Below are 18,847 nucleotides of genomic sequence, written 5' to 3'. Positions count from 1 at the left end.
TCCCGCTTCCTCCCGAATTGACTGACACTTGACTGGCTCACGCCATGTGAACACACCCACAACACTGAAACGGTGTGAGTGAATACGGAAGTCATTGCGCTGTAGCTACGTGTTGAATACACCGGCACATCGATCGATCGATTTCTTTTTGAGAATTATTTTAGTATTTCAAGATCGCCAATTTATTTGAATTTAGAAGTCAACGCCGTCTTCTATCAGCTTCCACAGGCGTCTGCTTTTCTCAAAATGTTGTCGAAGTCATACGGATAGCTTCGCCAAGTCATGGCCTTGGGAATGAGTCTGTGTCGATGTCGTTTTCGTCACATGGTGAGAGTAAATTGCATCGCAGCTCAAAGAAACTATTTGGTCACAAAACATATTGGGACCCATGCCGCTCGTCAGCCTTGGCATTTACTACACTTTCGACATGTCCTCTCTGACTCCATAATCGATACGAGGAAGAACTCGTTTGTTGTGAACCAGACGTACACGACTGTACCGACATCGACCTGAGTGAGTTGTCATTTTTCATGCTTTCGCGCGGAATATTTCTTCGAGTTCACAGTGAGTTTTTCCAGGCAGCGCTCGAGCGCTCATATGGTAAGACGGCAAACTCCCCGGGCGATCACCAGGATTGCTAATCTTTTTGAAACTGACTGTAGGTCAGGGACTCAGGGACCATGTTCGAGAGAGCCATCTCTGGCAGCGATCTGGCTTATCATGGGAAACGATTCTTCTCACGGCTGCCGCTTGAACTGGTCCATCACTCTCCACAACAGAGCGAACATTCCATGAGCCAATGCTCGAAATCGTTCCAAATCACCGTCTTCGTGCGGTAGTTTGCTCCACTCGCGGGCTTGCAAGGCCTCGCGAAAGACTTCGAGGTGGGGGCGACGAGGAGAGTGCGGTCATTGTAACTATCCGACCAAGCCTCCTGTCACACACACACACACACACACACACACGCACACACACACACACACACACACACAGAGACACACACACACACACACACACACACACACACACACACACACACACACACACACACACACATACACACACACACACACACACACACACACATACACATACACACACACACACACACACACAGACACACACACACACACACACACACACACACACATACACACACACACACATACACACACACAGTAATCGTACAGTGTACAGAGCGGATGCAGTTTTGAGAGCTCTGCATCCTTTTGTGAATGTGGTAGTTTTTGGATCCTTATAAAGCATATCTAGGGCGTGCCCTTATAACCTTACCACCAATCATGGCGAGCACTGGTAACTCGAGACCCCGATGGATGGCACTGACCTCGAAGCAGATGCGAGAGACGTCCGGGAAATTCAATTGCCCACTGGGGACCAAAGTGGTGGATGTCGCGAATGCACTGGGAGATACTGGATACAACGACCTCACATCTGTTCAGATAAGTTCACAGCATGAGTGCATTGTAACCTTCATGTCCACTGCGAGTCTAGAGCGTGTTGTTCGGGAGGGCTTTTCTCTATTGGATAAGACTATTTTGGTTTCAAACGTACTGGATTCGATCCTCCAGCTGCATATATCTGACCTCCCTGTCTGGATCTCGGACATTGCATTGACGGACACTCTCAAACCGTACGGTAGTCCCGCTTCAACTGTTCGATACGGGCAAGTCACCACAAAGCATGGCTTCGATGTTACAACCGGGGTACGCTTTTTAAGCTTCAAATTAGGGAAACAATGCCCCTCCATTCCATCCTACGTTCAAACGGCAGGGGGTCACGTCTTTGCCGTACGGTATAAGGATCAACCACGCACCTGTAGGGTATGCGAGTCCCCAGGTCACCTGGCCGCGGACTGCCCCACCAGGCCACGCACCCCTCGTGGAACGTACGCTAACAGGGTCAAATCGGGACCCCAGAAAGGGCGCGAGGATCAGCCACTGCCTGAAAGCCTAGCCTCTGCAGTCAAATCGGGACCCCAGGAGGTCATCGGTTCAGACAAAGCGCGCGGGGATCAGCCACAACACGAGAGCCTGGGCGCTTCTCCAGCTGGTCAGGTCGACTCGAGACCCCTGGAGGAGGGCACGGGTACACATGGCAGTCAAGACTCAGCTTCTGCCGTAACTGTCAAAATGCGACCTGAGCATGATAAACAAAGCAACCACGTGGAACTTGACCTGACTCTGTCTCCTGACAGCAGCTGGGCCGAGGAGTCGGACTGTCCACCTGAGGGGAAACTCTCAGGGGGCGATGAGGCTAGAGCATTGGCGATATTGGCAGACTGCTTCCACAAGAGGCCGCGGGAGTCGACCTCCCCATTGGTAGTTTCTAGTGATAACCAGAGGAAGAAGAAGGCGAAAAAGATCACTGCGTCAAGCAATAAGCAGATAACTTGGCGCAGATAACATCTTCTCCCCCTGTGTAGCCCTAGGTATACAAACACAATCTGGTTTTCCCTGTCCTACTTCAACCTCGTGTCTTCCTCCAGCTTCCTCATTCTTATCTTTAGCTTGATCCTTTTAGGTACTTCATTAGATTTTATGACCCTTAGCCATACATGTAACTATGCACCCGCTTACGCCAAATGTCCCTCCCCTTTTTTAATTACTTCCTCCTGCAATGAAGGGTAGCAAGCATCTTCGCATTCTCTGCACAAACGCTTTCGGCCTAGCCAGCAAACTTCCCGACCTACAGCACGCACTCCTGCAGCATCAGCCCGACGTAGCAATTGTGACAGAAACGAAGTTCACTGCGGAGAAAGTGCTTCCCTCTGACATTAGTTTCCCTGGATACAGCTCACCACTTCGGTTGGACAGAACGGCACATGGGGGAGGGGTAGCCATCTGGGTGAAGTCGTCACTCCCCTCCATGCTCATCCCTGAACTCATGTCCCCCGCACATGAGATCATCTGGGTTTCTCTCCAGCTGGCCCCAGGTCTCCGCACCGTCTTGGGAGCAGTGTATCGGCCGGGGTCCTGTGCCCCTGGCGATCTTACCTTAATCGATCATCTCGACAACATCCTCCCAGAAGCTAGACACCAGGGCTCCCACATCATCCTAGCTGGCGATTTCAACGTGCACAACCGGGCTTGGCTGAACAGCTCGAAAACTACGCCTGCAGGCAAGGCTCTCGAAGATACCTGCGCTGCCCATCTTCTTGTCCAGCATGTCACAGTACCGACTCGTGGAGACAACCCGCTAGATCTCATAATGTCAACGTTCACGTCCCCAGTAACTACACGTATACTTCCGCCCCTCGGTCGATCTGACCATGCAGTTGTACTGTCAGACTTTTCTTCCGTGCTCCCTAGACGTGAACCCCCTGTTAAGCGAACAGTATTTCGCTACAACAGGGCAGACTGGGATCACCTCAGGGCGCACCTTCGCAACGTGGAATGGGGTGATATCATCACGGAGGACCCAGAAACTTCCTGTGAGCAGGTTACCGCTTCGATTACTGCAGCTGTTGCACAGTTTGTCCCATCCAAAGTCCTGGAAACGAGGCCTTCCGATCCGGTATGGTGGACGCCTGAATGCACCCAGACCGAGAGGGAGAAGGAGAAGCGCTGGCGCGACTGGAGAAAACACCCTTATGACCCAGCACTTCAGCAGGCATTCACCGATTCCGTGACTGTAGCGATCGCCACCCAGTTCCGATCACGACGTGCAAAGGAGGACAGCCTCCGTCGCAGCCTCACAACTTGGTCCCTCAGAGACAAACAGTGGTGGACGAAGTTGAAGAACGCTGCTGGCAACCGCACACAGCCCGAAATTCCCCTAGTTGTCGACTCTGACGGCCGCGAGTGGGCAACGAGCTCAGAGAAAGCAGAGGCATTCGCTCGCTTCTTCTGGAAGAAATGTAGCGTTGCCGGTCCGGACCTTGTGGAGGCTGACCTACCGGACCCTGCTCCCTCAGAGGCTCCACCTCTTCGATCCATCCGCTTCCGCCCACAGGCTGTCCGCCGCCTCCTGGCAAGGCTCGACGTCTCCAAGGCTACCGGGCCTGACGGTATTTCTGCTCGTGTCCTTAAGGAATGTGCTCATGAGCTCGCAGAGCCACTGTCCAAGTTATTTGCTTTATGCTTCCGGTCTGGAGTGCAACCTAGGATGTGGAAGACGGCCAACGTGGTTCCGATCCACAAGCGATCTTCCCGCTCAACCCTAAAAGAACTACAGGCCCGTATCCTTACTGTGCATAATCTCGAAAGTAATGGAAACTCTTGTAAACAGACACATCGTAAACTATTTTGAAGACCATCATCTGCTCACGTCGCACCAGTTTGGATTTCGCAGAGGCCTGGGAACATCGGACGCTTTGCAAGCTCTCCAAACTGCCTGGGCAAGCGCTGTGGGCTGTGGAGGGGCGGCTCGTATCCTTGCTGTGGACATCGCAGGAGCGTTTGATCGTGTCTCGCATGTCGGCCTCCTCCACAAGGTACGTAGCCTAGGCATAGATGGTCCGCTTCAGAGATGGCTGGCGTCATACCTGGACACCCGTTCCCTACAGTGCCTCGTTGGAGGGCGGACGTCATCTAGGTATACGGCCTCCGCTGGAGTCCCCCAGGGAAGCATCCTTGGACCAACGCTTTTCCTGGCCTACGTCAACGACGCGCCAGATGTTCTCGCTGACGGCGCCAGCTTGGAAGCCTATGCTGATGACACAACTTTGTACAGCTTAGTCACCTCCCAGCAGACCCCAACAGTGGCCGCACAGTCACTGCAGGTGTCCGTTGACCGACTGCACGAGTGGGGTCGTACATGGAAAGTGATGTTTGAACCGACCAAATCCCAGGCCATGACAGCCACCCTCAGACGTACCGGCTTAGATCTCCCCCCACTCCTGTTTGGTGGCACACTGGTGCCCGAGACAACCGCCATCACCCTCCTTGGTGTGAAGGTGGATGCCAAGTTGACCTTCAGCGATCACCTACGTTCCGTAGCCACCCGTGCACGCCAACGGCTTGGGGTCCTAAACAGAGCCGCCCACATACTCACCCCCGCCGGCCGGACGACCGTATACAAGGCGTTCGTACGACCAGTCATGGAGTATGCGCCTCTTGTATGGATGGGAGCTGCGCAGAGTCACCTCCAGCGTCTGAACAATGTTCAGCGCCGCGCGCTTCATGCTATCGGCCCTGGGGCACACCTACCCAGCCTGGCCATCCGCCGCACTGTTGCCTCGCTTGCCTGCCTGTACAAGCTGCACTACTTGCCTGGTCCTCCGCAGCTGCTCTCTGTGTTGCCACCGCGCCACATCATCTCTACCAACCCCAGAACTCGCAGCGAGCACGGTGCTGTCAGTGGCCATGACCACCAGCTCCAACACCAGCTGCCTGCATCTGCCCCGCTGGCACTGAAGCGCTCGTTCCCACACTGCAGCATCAGCGATTGGAACTCCCTCGCTGCAGCTCTCCTATCCCAGCCTCCCCACAGCAAGAGAATGCAATCATTCAAAACGAATGTTTACCGCCATCTTCGCAGCACAAACTGGCTCTGGGCAGTCGATTCCCTATGAATAGTATGACGCTAGGACAGTTTCTCCCCCACAATCGCTCGTGTTAAGCCTTGGGTTTTTGCATCTTTCTCACCTGTACAGCTCTATCTTCTTCTTTTTTCATTGTTTTTGGTGCGTGTTTTTGGCCGTGACGCCGAGACCTCAGGTCGGCAGAGTCATCAATGCCCCACCATCACTGCTGCGTCTCGGTGCAGCGCCTGCTCATTAGTTGTCACGTTTGTCCTAGTCTCCGTACCATTGTCTTTCCTTATTCCTTTCGAGCTGGTTATGTGAACGTAGTAAAAAAAAAAAAAAAACCTTTACCTCATTGTATTTCTCAGGTCAAGCCCCAACACAAACTGTTGCCGATGCAACTATAGATATATATGACTGTGTGGCTTTGGAACCCTCCGTTAATCCTGATGGGTCTATTCATACCAAATCTAAACCTGCAGGTAGGGTGCTCAGATCACATTTTGTGTTTCTGGATGTGTGCGTGCAGATAATTATGACTGTGGAAAGAATCTTTAGCCATGTTCGCGTTTAGCCTCAAGATTAGAGACTTCTTTTGAAATACTACCTCCGACAAGCGAAACTTGGCGCGATTTTTTACTTCAAATTACTCGAAATAACTCACACTTTACAATCAAAACTAATGATTGACTCACCAACATTCAACTTTGTATTGCTCAACAAGGACATTAGAGACATCTGTTAGGCTGAACAACTCTCCTCTGAGTCAGAGATCGCAGTTTCTTCTGGAGAGGAATTGTCCCTGTTTTGAGACGAAAGTGCGACTAGAGCGGATTCAGTTGCAGCAAGTACCTCTGTTGTAATCGCTCTGAAAATCTCGATGTCGCTCCTGTTTGCTGTGCTCGAGCCACGGTGTCGAGCGTAGTCGTTTCCGCCGCCACTATCCAGATTGACGTGGTAAGAACTGTGCAACACCTCCAAAAGCGCCTGGACTTCAACTGTTTTGCAGGATATTCTCGCCAACTTTCCAAAATTGCCTGCAGCAGTTCCTGGCGATTTTCCTGAGCCACCAGAGACGCATCGCTCTAGTGGCTGTTGAAAGAGGCGAGGATTGTTTGGCATGGATGCATGGACTCTATGCTGGCGGAGTGACCAAGAGGAGAGAAGGTGGATGCCATTGCAACGCGAAAGCACGACAATTCTCCTTCGCAGAATGGACGCGCGCACAGTTTTGCTGGTACATGAGAGACACGCTTGCCTCTGACTAAGTCTTAGCCATGTGGCACTCACCAGCTCGTCGCTTGGCTTCCTGCACCCCATTGCATAGAGCTACAAGACTTAGTACTAAGTAGGTCGTACCTCACAGCCTTGTGAAGTAGTTTTGGTACCAACACAAAATAATCCAAAAAAACGTGCCAAGTTTCGCTTGTCGGAGGTAGTACGTGCTTTTTATAGATTTCAGACGAATGCGAGCATGCATGCAGCAATGAACTCATTCATGCACCGTGTTAATGAAATGTATACTTTTGCATTCACGCCACATTACGAGATAGTGGTAGCGACTTTGGCGATGATTTTATAGCAAGTCCTCTCATGGGGGGGGGGGGGGGACTGTAAGTATGGTTCGGCATGGAGAGCGCCATTTGAGTTGTGCTCTTCAGACACTATCATCCTCAGCCTACTCAAGCTCAACTGATGAGGGGTGAATTCCACAAAACACTGTGCATTGAGAGGGAGCAATGCTTTCTTGCAGGTTTGCAGAGTCAAAGATCCAATGGATTTCTCATGTGCTCTGGATGCCAACCATCAGGCAGTCAAGTCAGTCAAGTGTCAAGCCTAGTTGGCGGAAAATCGCCAGCTACCGTGTGGGGAGCAAACACGTTTCCAATTCATGCCTCATGACTAGTGCATTTAAAACAGAGAGGTTCCAGGCTGTCCACTAGAGGTTCCAGGTTGTCCAATAGAGGTGCTCAGTGCCGGAAGGCAGAGCTAATTCCAACATGAATAAGAGAATGAAGAAGGTGTTTTTACTCCGAGTTGCACGAACTAAGCGATCATCAGAAATTTGATTTCTTGTTGTGACTAGTCAATTTAGGCAACACCGTTTTGGGGGAAAGGTTTGGTTATTAAAAATTTAAAAAAACTCCCTGCCAGCTGTGTTTGGGCATACTTATATTTGAAACTCGGGTATTGAGCCAATAATAAAAGTAGAAAGGAAAAGGACATATGGAAACGAGTTAAGAGTAACTCTCCACCACTGTAACTAGATACTATATACAGTCAGAAAGTGCAACAACTAGGCACAAAACTGACAGAGTACTGAGACATTCGACGTCCTGACACCTAGCTTCAACACAGTATCTAGTTACAGTGGTGGAGAGTTACTCTTAAGAGAGCATGTCTGAGAATACCAAAGTATGTGTGCAAGTGGATCTCTCCGATTTCGCTCAAAATTTGCAGGTAGGTTCCCTTTGGGGTGTGAATCAATTGTGCAAAGCCCTTGAAAAGTTTCTGAAGGGAACCTTGAAATTTGGATACCCCTCAGAAATGGCCGAAATATCACATTATTTATGGGTCTAGAAACGAGTCACGCCACAGCGTATACGAACAAGCTATGAACAAAACTCCACCAAGCCAACATTGCCTCACCTTAGAAGAGTTCCTGGAGCAGTACCGCTTATCAACGCCAGGATCCCAGAAGACGAGGTCCATCACCCCCTGACGCCACAAATGATCGTCTTGAAAATAGCCAATTTACAAGCGCTGGCAAAACAGCCAGCTACGTCCTCAATTGGCCAGAACTATACACCGGCAGATAGTAGAACACCTCTTCTAGCGCTGAGGACATGTCCCCCATCTTCCTTTTGGGGTTTTCTTGAAATAATTTTTTTGAATTTTTCCACTCGACCATGCTGAAATACGGCCAAAGTCATACCTGCGCAGGAAAGCTCGCCCCTCGGCGACGTCTCCTCAGCAATTTCTACTCCAACACTACTCCCAAGGCCGCAGAACAAAGTGTATTGTTGGCTCTGACAAGGAAAAGCAGCAGTGATCACTTGCCACTCCAAACGACAAGCTTCTCCTTGCGCCACCAATAATTTTTTGTGCGACTGTTGAAGCAAAAGTGACTGAAGGCATGAGCGCAATTCTTGAATTTTACTACAAGAGGCACTGTGAAATCAACAAAAAAAATACTTTGAAAAATACTTTGGTATTCTCAGACATGCTCTCTTAACTCGTTTCCATATGTCCTTTTCCTTTCTACTTATATTTGACTGCATTTTCTTAGGTCAGGTTCTGGTCCAGCCTGGCGCCGATTCAACCATAGACGTATATGATTCTGTGGCTTCGGAACCTTCCGTTAGTCCTCATGGTTCTATGAGTATCCAATCTAAACCTGCAGGTAGGGTGCTCACATCACATCTTGTGTTTGTGCATGTGTGTGTGGGGGAGGGGGGGGGGCATGCGGACGTAGTGAAATTTTTATCTGTATCCGTATTAATTGAGAAAGACGAAAGGACCAATAAGTTGCTAGTTATGATTAACATTCGACCACCAGTCCGTATACTGTTATCATAACACATTGATTAGGATATGTAACTCGGATGGTGAGCCAATTAAATTATGGTGAAAAAGGAGGACAAAATGTTACGAGTTATGACTAACTGTCCACCAACATAACCAGATCTTATACAGTCAGCGAGTGCGACAAAATCGCACAAAACTGACAAAGGAGTACTGAGACATTCGGCAACCTGACACCTAGCTCCAATTTTGTCGCACTCGCTGACTGCATAAGATCTGGTTACTTTGGTGGGCAGTTAGTCATAACTCGTAAAATTTTGTCCTCCTTTTTCACCATAATTTAATTGGCTCACCATCCAAGTTAAACTTTGCACACCTGATGAGCCGTCATGACCTATACGGCGAAATGTACGTCGTGTGGAACTACTGGTTAAAAAAAGTTGTTATTGTACATAACTAGTCCATTATCCGTGATAGTGGAGTTCAGTAGGATGTTGGCGTTTCGGTTTGGCATAATTCGTCTTCGCTTAGCTTCCCCTTCTATGTTTATTACATAAACTTGAGCCTCCCAAGTTGGGTGGTCTGTTGCTTTGCATCGTTGAGTTGTACCGTAGTGATGGGCATATAAGCACATGTGCCTATACCCGGCCATAAGCGCACCCTCACAAATAAGCGCACCCTCACAAATAAGCGCATAGGCTTATAATTATTGTCTCTTTCCCTCAAACCAGTTAATAGCTTATATTATTATTATTTGAAACTCGGATGTTGAGCCATAAATAAATGTAGAAAAGAAAAGGACATATGGATACGAGTTAAGAGTAACTCTCCATCACTGTAACTGAATACTATATACAGTCAGAAAGTGCAATAACTAGGCACAAAACTGACAGAGTACTGAGACATTCGACGTCCGGACACCTAGCTTCAACACATCTTCGTAGCGCTAACCAACAGCCTTCCAACTTGGAAGGTTCAAGGTTATGAAAAGACCAAAGAGGGGAATGCAAGCGCAACGAAAACGAGCAAAAGCCACAGTCCCAACGGAACAAAGAATGTCGATTGTTACTGGACGATGACGAGACCAGTACGATATTTGACAAAGCGGTCTAACTACAATTCGAAGCAGCAAAGCAACACACCACCCAACTTGGGTGGGTCATAAATATCAAAGATAAGTAAAGAAAGGGGAAGCTTTGCGAAAACGAATTGTACAAGCCGAAGCCAAACTCCTGCAGTACTCCTCATGCATGACATTGTGATGGACTAGTTGACTACAAAACAAGTTGTTTCACATGACGTACGCTTCGCCGTATGATTCGTGACGGCTCATCAGGTGTGCAATTTGAAACTCGGATGTTGAGCCATAAATAAATGTAGAAAAGAAAAGGACACATGGATACGAGTTAAAGGGGAACTGTCACCAAAAATTTTCTTTGTCTTATCTTGTAGTTCTTTGGCTCCTGATCACGATGGTGTTATTCGTTTTTCTCTGCGATGGCTGGAAGTGGGTGAAAACTTGAAAAGAAGGTGCCCAAAATTGTCCCGAAGTACCGAGTGACGTCACGCCGGACTTGACCTCCACGCGTACATTCATCGTCAAAAACAAAGTCCAGCCCGTGTGCTGGTCGATCGAGCTAGCTGTTCCAATGTACGGTGCACGTGTGCCTTTTGAACTGTAACACAGATGGGTACGTCGTACCGAAGGAGAATGCCAAAGAGGCAGAGACCCACGTGCAGCTACATAGCCAAATCAAATCAAAAAGCAGCTGAGCTTTCACCTTTTTGACTTCTTCCGCGAGGATCTAAGTAAGTTTTATTTTGTGAGCACGGAAGTCGTTGTTGTTTTGAACTTTTCGTGTGAGGAACAACACGATGATGAGTGCGTATGCAGAAAACAGTACTCCTCCGGCCGGCGATAACACCACCAACCCGAGCCCCAAAGGAACGCTTGTAGGTACGTGAAGGCGATTCATCTGGCGATGTTGCTGAAGATGCAGATGACAAACTCTGACATCTTTCATTTCAGAGCCGGGTGGGCAACACCGCCACCTTCGATACAACGACATAATTTTCAAGTACGAGGTATGTGTGTCACACTAACAGCAAACAAACATCCTTCGACTCCTTCGTAATCACAAATAAAACAAAGAGCTGGAGCTTCGTGGAGGAAGTACCAGTGCGACAAGCTGCTGTCGACTTTTGTTTATTCTGTCCCTTTTTGGCGTTCTCATTGTGTACAACGTACACATCGAGTGTCCGGGTTCAGAAGGCAAGCGTGCACCGTACATCGAACAGTTAGCTCGATCGACCAGCACACGGGGTGGACTTCGTTTTTGACGATGAATGTACGCGTGGAGGTCAAGTCCGGCGTGACGTCACTCGGTACTTCGGGACAATTTTGGGCACCTTCTTTTCAAGTTTTCACCCACTTCCAGTCATCGCAGAGAAAAACGAATAACACCATCGTGATCAGGAGCCAAAGAACTACAAGATAAGACGAAGAAAATTTTTGGTGACAGTTCCCCTTTAAGAGTAACTCTCCATCACTGTAACCTGATACTATATACAGTCAGAAAGTGCAATAACTAGGCACAAAACTGACAGAGTACTGAGACATTCGACGTCCTGACACCTAGCTTCAACACATCTTCGTAGCGCTAACCGAGAGCCTTCCAACTTGGAAGGTTCAACGTTATGAAAAGACCAAAGAGGGGAAGGCAAGCGCAACGAAAACGAGCAGAAGCTACAGTCCCAACGGAAAAAAGAAAGTCTGTCAGTTTTGTGCCTAGTTATTGCACTTTCTGACTGTATATAGTATCCAGTTACAGTGATGGAGAGTTACTCTTAGCTCGAATCCATATGTCCTTTTCTTTTCTACATTATTATTATTATGTGCATTTTCGCGTTGAAGTCGACCGATAGGTCCACTTCTTCGCTTGTGCTGGACAACGAAGGCAGGAGGATAACAAATGATACGCTGTGGGAAAAAATCAAACGATCACTGTATCAGATCCAAAAAAGCACAAATCAGAAGAAAAGGGGCAAAGGAGCAAAGGAGCCGCAGAAGTATAAAGTCAGTGGTGGGTGAGCAATGCAGTAGAGAGCATTGAGTGATGGTGTGATGGATCAGCAACAAAGGCACCATCCAAGCATACAAGGTTACATGTATGTTGAGAAGAAGTCAGATATTGCAGTGTCATCCATCCCTTAATTACAGATCCTTTTCTATCACCCGTTGACATAGAGCTCGCCACTCGGCCATATCCGCTGCAATCCTCCTGATTCTGTGCAAGTTCTCCAGACTACTCAGCTTTCCGGCATCTGCTGCCTCCAAGTCAGCAGATAGTGTACCCGGCAGGCTGGTCCTTGGCCGTCCTCTCCAGCCCTTGAGGTCCTTGCTGGTGTAGTAGCTGACCATTGCCTGGACGGCTGGTGTGCTGTCGGACAGACAGAGGACATGTCCGAATAGCTTCCATCGCTACATCTTGATGGTGTGACTGATCGGTTGGCTTTCACATCGGGCGTATAGTGCGTTGTTCGATATTGTTTGAGGCCACCTGATGCCTATAAGCGACCTCAGTTGACGCCGATGGAAGGAGTCCAGTCGCTCCTGAGCTGTCTTGGTAACCGCTCACGTACCAGAGTTGTACAGCAGTACAGGGATGATGAAGGTTTGGTATAGCCGTAGGCGAAGCTTTTCGTTGACCTGCTGCCCCCGTTTCCAGAGGTTCCACAGGCCCCGAAAGGCAGCTGTCGCCAGTTGCTTCCTCCTCAGCACATCCTCATCATCACCAATCAGACTTCCAAGTTTTCGTATTGATCTCCATTCTTTTTTGTTGCCATCATTGAGTCGCCGTAGCTTCTAGCTGGGAGAGCCGACGCCGACTGGTGCTTAACAAATCTGCGTCGTCAGCATTGATTTGCTCAAGCAGCAGGTGAAGATCAGCATGGGGTCTGGGAGCTGCTTCCTTTCTCAGTTGCCGTAACGCTGCTTCCAGATATACCGTAAACAAGACCGGTGACAAGGAGTCACCCTGCATTGTGCCAATAGTTGTCGGAAATGTTGGTGATGACGTTTTACCAAGGCGGACATGGAGCTTTGTTCCCGAGAGTAGGTATTGTATCAGACACAGTTCATCCTCGTTCACGACTTCCTTTAGTACACTCTTCAGTTGGTCACGTCTGATAGTGTTAAATGCCTTTTATAGGTCAATTCCGAGGAGGTGAATGTCCCAGTGAAAGCGTTGGGCTTTGGCAGCCAGCCATTTGTGTGCCCATACGACATCGGACGTTGACCGTCCACTCCGGAAGCCATTATGGGTCTCAGCTAGAAACTCCTCCACTTTCGGTCTGATCCTTGCAAGGGTTATGAGCGATAGTGCTTTCCTGAGCGATGTAAGTAGCACTATGGGCCGGAGATTGGACGGTGGTCCAAGAGGTTAATTGGACTTTTGAATTGGGATGAGGATTCCTCCTACTTCCACTGACTGATGATGGCTAAATATACCATTGATAACTGAGGAAAGGGTAGAAGCCATGGCGTCTCCTCCATACTTGAGCAATTCAGCTGGGGTATCATCTTCTCCAGATGAAATGGCTAAAGTTGCTCTCAAGTAATGGAAAGTCATCGGCTAATAGTCTCTGATCTTTAGCGATTAGCGCACGTTCTATTGCCTTTTTATGCCCTGCAGATTCTGGGGAGAAGGAGACAACTCTGGTGTATCAGGCTGCAGATGACATATACTCCGATGCAGGTCCACTTACCTGTACAAACCATTCTCAAGCAGCTCAAGGAGTATTTCAAGCTGCTGGTATGTTCAGTTTCACAACTCACTGCAAATAATGCAAGAGTAATGCATCATTTAAAACAATTTGCACACTAGATGAGCCGTCATGAACAATACGGCGAAACGTACATCATGTGAAACTACTTATTGTCGTAGTCAACTTGTCCACAAAGATATTGGCGTCCCGTTTTTCCTATTCAATTTCACAAAGCTTCTCCTTTCTTTATCTTTGATATTACCAATTCACCCATGTTGGGTGGTATGTTGCTTTGCTGCTTCGAATTGTAGTTAGACCGCATTGTCATGTTATTAACTGGTCTCGTCATCGTCATATAGTTGAACATCCACAATTGTTTTGTGCATGATTTGTTGCAGGGTCAGCCGCAGCCTCACCAAAGATCACTCTAGGCACAGTAAGTCAATGCCCTGTAGGAAACTTCACTGTTACACTGATTTACAAGCAAACTGGTCAATGCCAGCCGTCGATATTGCGTATATTTCTACTGTACCAGGATAAAGTTCATTGACTTGAAACGGTTCAATTGTTATGATTAGTGCAGCCATTTTAGGAAGGCAAAGTATGAAAGTGGAAACAGATGTGCATTTTCCTCCAAGGTTTGCACTCTTTCCAACTCATTGGCGATCAGAGCTGGCAAAGTTGAGCTGCACTTACATGTGAATTTTCAACCCTGTTGAAAGTCTGTTTGGAGGAAAACAAATTTCTGTGTTTACATGATGAGGGTGGACCCGGATCGATTACTGATATGGCGACATTAGACTGGCAGGGTCGTTTGATAACCCTTGCCCTAAGGGGAGAGTTCAAATCAACCCGGATTGACATTTCAGCCTGGGTTGTTGAAGAACAATGCATCGTTTTCCTGTATGATGAAATTCCCCAAACTGTCTGTTGTCTCGCATCGTTTTCCTGTGTAATGACATTGCCCAAACCGTCTATTGTCTCGCGTCTAAGTGTGGTCTGAGCATGATTGACGTGCGAGTCTGGAGTCTCGTCTTTTCAGTCTTCTTGTTTGTCCCTGGAGTTATTGTCCCTGTTTTCAGTCATGTCATAGTTATACTTGTTAGCCCGTTCTTATTTTTCGTGATCACAGCCATCTCGTTCTTACTCTACAGTCATGCATGTACATGACTTGTGTGTATCATTGTATGTACGAAAGTTTACATTGGGATCGTATATGCTTATACCAGTACATGGACGGTGCATGGTATACCAGTACATGGACAGTGCATGGTGCTGCATATGCACACCTTACAGTTCACATGTTTTCACTTACCATCAAGTAGAATAAATGTGTATCATCCAAACCTACATGTATTCATGAAGTACGAAAATGTGTATCATCCAAACCTACATGATTGTATTCATGAAATACGAAAATGTGTATCATGCAAACCTACATAATTGTATTCATGAAGTACGGAAATGTGTATCATCCAAACCTACCATCCAAACCATCCAAACATCCGCATTGTCACCGCCAGCACTAAGTATCTGGGCTCATACATCGGGGAGCCTGATGATGTTGCCAGCCAAGTGAGGGAGAGGGTTGATGATTGGTGCAAGGAGCTACGCACATTAGCAAAGTTTGCCAGAACAGAGCCTCACGCGGCTTATGCAGCTTTGATTCATGGCCTGCGGGGTCGTTGGGTCTACCTCTTTCGTACGGTTCCCATTCCGGAGGACGCAGTATCAGCGTTGGACAAGGTAATCGAAACTGAGTTCTTGCCGGCTGCAACTGGTCGAGATGCATTCACCGCGGAGGATTTGGTGATGCTCAGGCTGCCGACTCGTTTCAGGGAAATGGCCATTCCACACTTTCACAGCATGAGCGGGACAGAGCGCGACGCTTCCAGAGCAATGACAGCAGCCCAGGTTAGTGAAATTCTGCAACAGAACAACACATCATGGACCAAGCAAGCACCGGAACGTGTTCGGCGAGATGCTATGACAGCCAAGAAGGATTTTGCCAGACGACGCGGCACAACAAGTGAGGCTGAGTTCCGCCAGCTGCGGCAGTCGGCGTCGGCGGATATGGCGCGTCGTTTGGAGCATTTGTCCTCCCGAGGTGTCTCTAGCTGGCTCAACACACTGCCTATCAGAGAACACGGATATCATCTGTCGAAGGGAGATTTCAGGGATGCGGTGGCGTTGCGGTATGACTGGGCATTGGTTGATGTGCCTACTACCTGCTCTTGTGGCCAACCGTTTAGTCCGGCCCATGCCATGTGTTGCCCTACTGGTGGTTTCCCCACCATTCGGCACAATGAAGTTCGCGATATTCTTGCCGACTTACTTACTGAAGTTTGCTCGGATGTCGCTGTCGAGCCTCAGCTTGCTCCGGTTTCGGGAGAGGTGTTTCTGGCAGCCTCAACTATCATCGCCAACGATACTCGCTCTGATATCTGGGCTCGAGGGCTGTGGACCAGGGCACAGAATGCTTTCCTGGATGTCCGGGTTTTTCATACCGATGCTCCGTCCTATGCCACCAAACCTCTCGACAAACTGTTGGCGGAGCATGAGAGGAAGAAGAAGCTGCAGTATGCTGAGCGCATCATCAATGTGGACCATGGGACATTTACTCCACTAGTTTTCACCACGGCCGGTTGTTGTGCGCCAGAGTGCTCCAGATTTGTCAAGCGCCTGTGTGGCCTCATTTCGAGTGGGGACACGAAGTTGTATGCCGAGACAATGACATATGTCCGGTGTCGACTGCCGTTTGCATTGTTGCGGTCGGCGATCATGTGCATCCGCGGTGCCCGATTGTCATATCACCGTCCTGTGAATGCATTGCGAGAGTTGGCAATCTCGGAGGGCCGGCTGTGAGGTTTTGGAGACTATGGTGGGCAAGACAGTGCCCTTGTATTTTCCTGGGTTTTTTTTGGTGGTCTTTTGTTTTTTGTTTTTTTCTTGTTTTTTTGCGTGTTTTCACACATACAATTTTTTTCATTTTTTGGTGTTGTGTTCTAATCATTCGCCATGCCACTGTCAATTGTATTCTGTTTGCCCGTAAAAGAGGCCTTTATATTCTTCATCATCCAAACCTACATGATTGTATTTTTTTATATTTTTTTAGAATGTGTGGAAACTTTCTCAACAGTTTATTGACATCATACAAATCCGAGAAGAAAGAAAAAGGCCCAACCCTGCCCTGCCAGTTATTTGGACTTACGGGGGTCGCCAGGGCAAAAAACAAAAATAAAACTGCACACGTTCGAGCTCTCCGCCTTCTCCGTGAAATTATAATACCGTAAATAGAAAACTAGAGGGGAAAAAAGAAGCAACAATGAGGAATAGGAACTGATTTAGGAACCACTTGCAGCCAGTTGTACAGGGCAGCGGGCCTCGGCAACGGCCAAGGTAGCAGATGCATCCGCCACATCGCTGACGCGCATGGGGCGTCGCCAAGCACCACGCAAACAAACCATGCTGGAGCGAACCAGAGCAAAGCCAAGTCGGCAGCGAATCCACGCTATTACTCGGTTGTACGGCTCCTTCGTCTTGTCGGACAGGAGTCCGGCAATTCGCTTATAGTAGGCTGTTGCCGACTTGCCCATGCCGCCTGTTGAGGAGAGAACGAGAGGTGAAAAAGTTGCATGTTCGATCTCTCGAACACGCTCCTCATAGCAGCGGCGTTTCTCCCGTTTGTGGCGCTGGTAGCAGGAGGGTACTGAGGTGGAGCGATTTGAAGCCGCGAAATGGTTAAAAACCTGTACGTCGAAGAAAGTGCGGTCAAAACGCCCATCCCAGACACCACTCGCTGCTATATCCAGCACATGATTATATTCATGCAAAGTCACATAGTACACATGTACATGTAAGTGTAGATTATACTGTACATTACAGTTTACGTTCTAATCTGCAAAAAAAACCTTAAAAACTGGTGATATTCTAGCCTGGCCATTCTTCCGTGGTCCGCTCTTCAGCAGGCCGTTTTTCGACGCCCGACTGCACTGTAAACAAGTACCTCTCCTGCATCTCGCGGTACAAGTTGCCAGCCAGGCGAAGATCTGGTCCTGGTGAGACAATGACTGCGCTGGATCGTCTACGGGGTCAGATTTGATCTAGTGGCTTGATGGACAAAAGCTTGGATATTCACATGTACTTCAAGTACTCAATCTACAATCATAAAAGTCATTCATTTACTGTACATGTATGCATGGCAGAAACCAAAACAAAACCCGACCGATCGACCCTGGTATGGATGACTGAAGTGATCTGATACAACGAATAACAAGAAATAATTTTTAGGTGGCCTAAGTAAGAGCCTGTTGCCGGAATGGCGGTGTTTTCAAGTGGCCTAAGTAAAATTTAATTTTTGATTCAGTTTTTTTCTCCCTCTTTCGATCTTGCTAGCTGTCGCTCTCAAGGTCTCAATTTCTCTCTTTGTCTTTGTCACTCTATGTGTGTGCTTCTGTGCCTGTCTCTGTCCATCTCTCTGTTTGTCTCACCCACTCATTTTCGTACTGACCAGCCTTTTTTGTTCGTGCTCTTTAGGATTTGCAGACTGACGGCAATAGGAAGGATGTAGAGGTTATGTACAGTGTTGCCAACCCAAAAATCAATCGACAGGGGACTCCGCAAGCTAGAGGCAAGGGTGAGTTCAATGATTTCAAAAAGTCATGGACGTGTCTTACGAAGAGTAGATAAACAAGAGCGCGCAACTCCACATCGCTGCAGCAAATGTTTAACCAAGAGCGGAATGTTTGTTGACGGCACCTTTTTTCAGAAAACTCGACGTGTCTGGCAGTGTCCTACAGAGCACACGCAGAGCAGTGTGAGTCCTTGTTCCCTTAGTCCTTGGCTTGAGAAACTGAACAAGAAGACCAACTGACAAGCTGAATACAAAAGGTCGAAAGCACGACCTTTTCTCAAAGGTTCATGCCCTTAGTGTACCGCCCGCAAATTTTCAGATTGGCCTCGGCTGTGAAAACATGAAGCAAGAAATTCATCAGGTAAAATGGCAAGTTTAGCAAATGTTAGACCCGGCCAAGTGCAGACAGCAAAAGACTCGCAGCGCGTGCCTCGTAA

At 48.3% G+C, this 18,847-nt stretch overlaps 1 long non-coding RNA gene across 1 annotated transcript; it reads left to right on the top strand.

Annotated features, from left to right (window-relative positions):
* The first annotated feature begins 8,778 nt into the window (after positions 1-8,778).
* On the top strand, positions 8,779-18,396 carry LOC135830537 (uncharacterized). The gene is made up of 4 exons (XR_010556054.1): positions 8,779-8,888; positions 13,705-13,824; positions 14,176-14,213; positions 18,314-18,396. It is a non-coding gene; the product is annotated as an uncharacterized LOC135830537 (long non-coding RNA).
* The last annotated feature ends 451 nt before the right edge of the window (positions 18,397-18,847 follow it).

The sequence above is a fragment of the Sycon ciliatum genome, unplaced genomic scaffold (genome assembly GCF_964019385.1).
Source record: "Sycon ciliatum unplaced genomic scaffold, ocSycCili1.1 SCAFFOLD_1884, whole genome shotgun sequence".
Lineage (NCBI taxonomy): Eukaryota > Metazoa > Porifera > Calcarea > Leucosolenida > Sycettidae > Sycon > Sycon ciliatum.
This window is presented reverse-complemented; position numbering and strand designations above follow the sequence as displayed.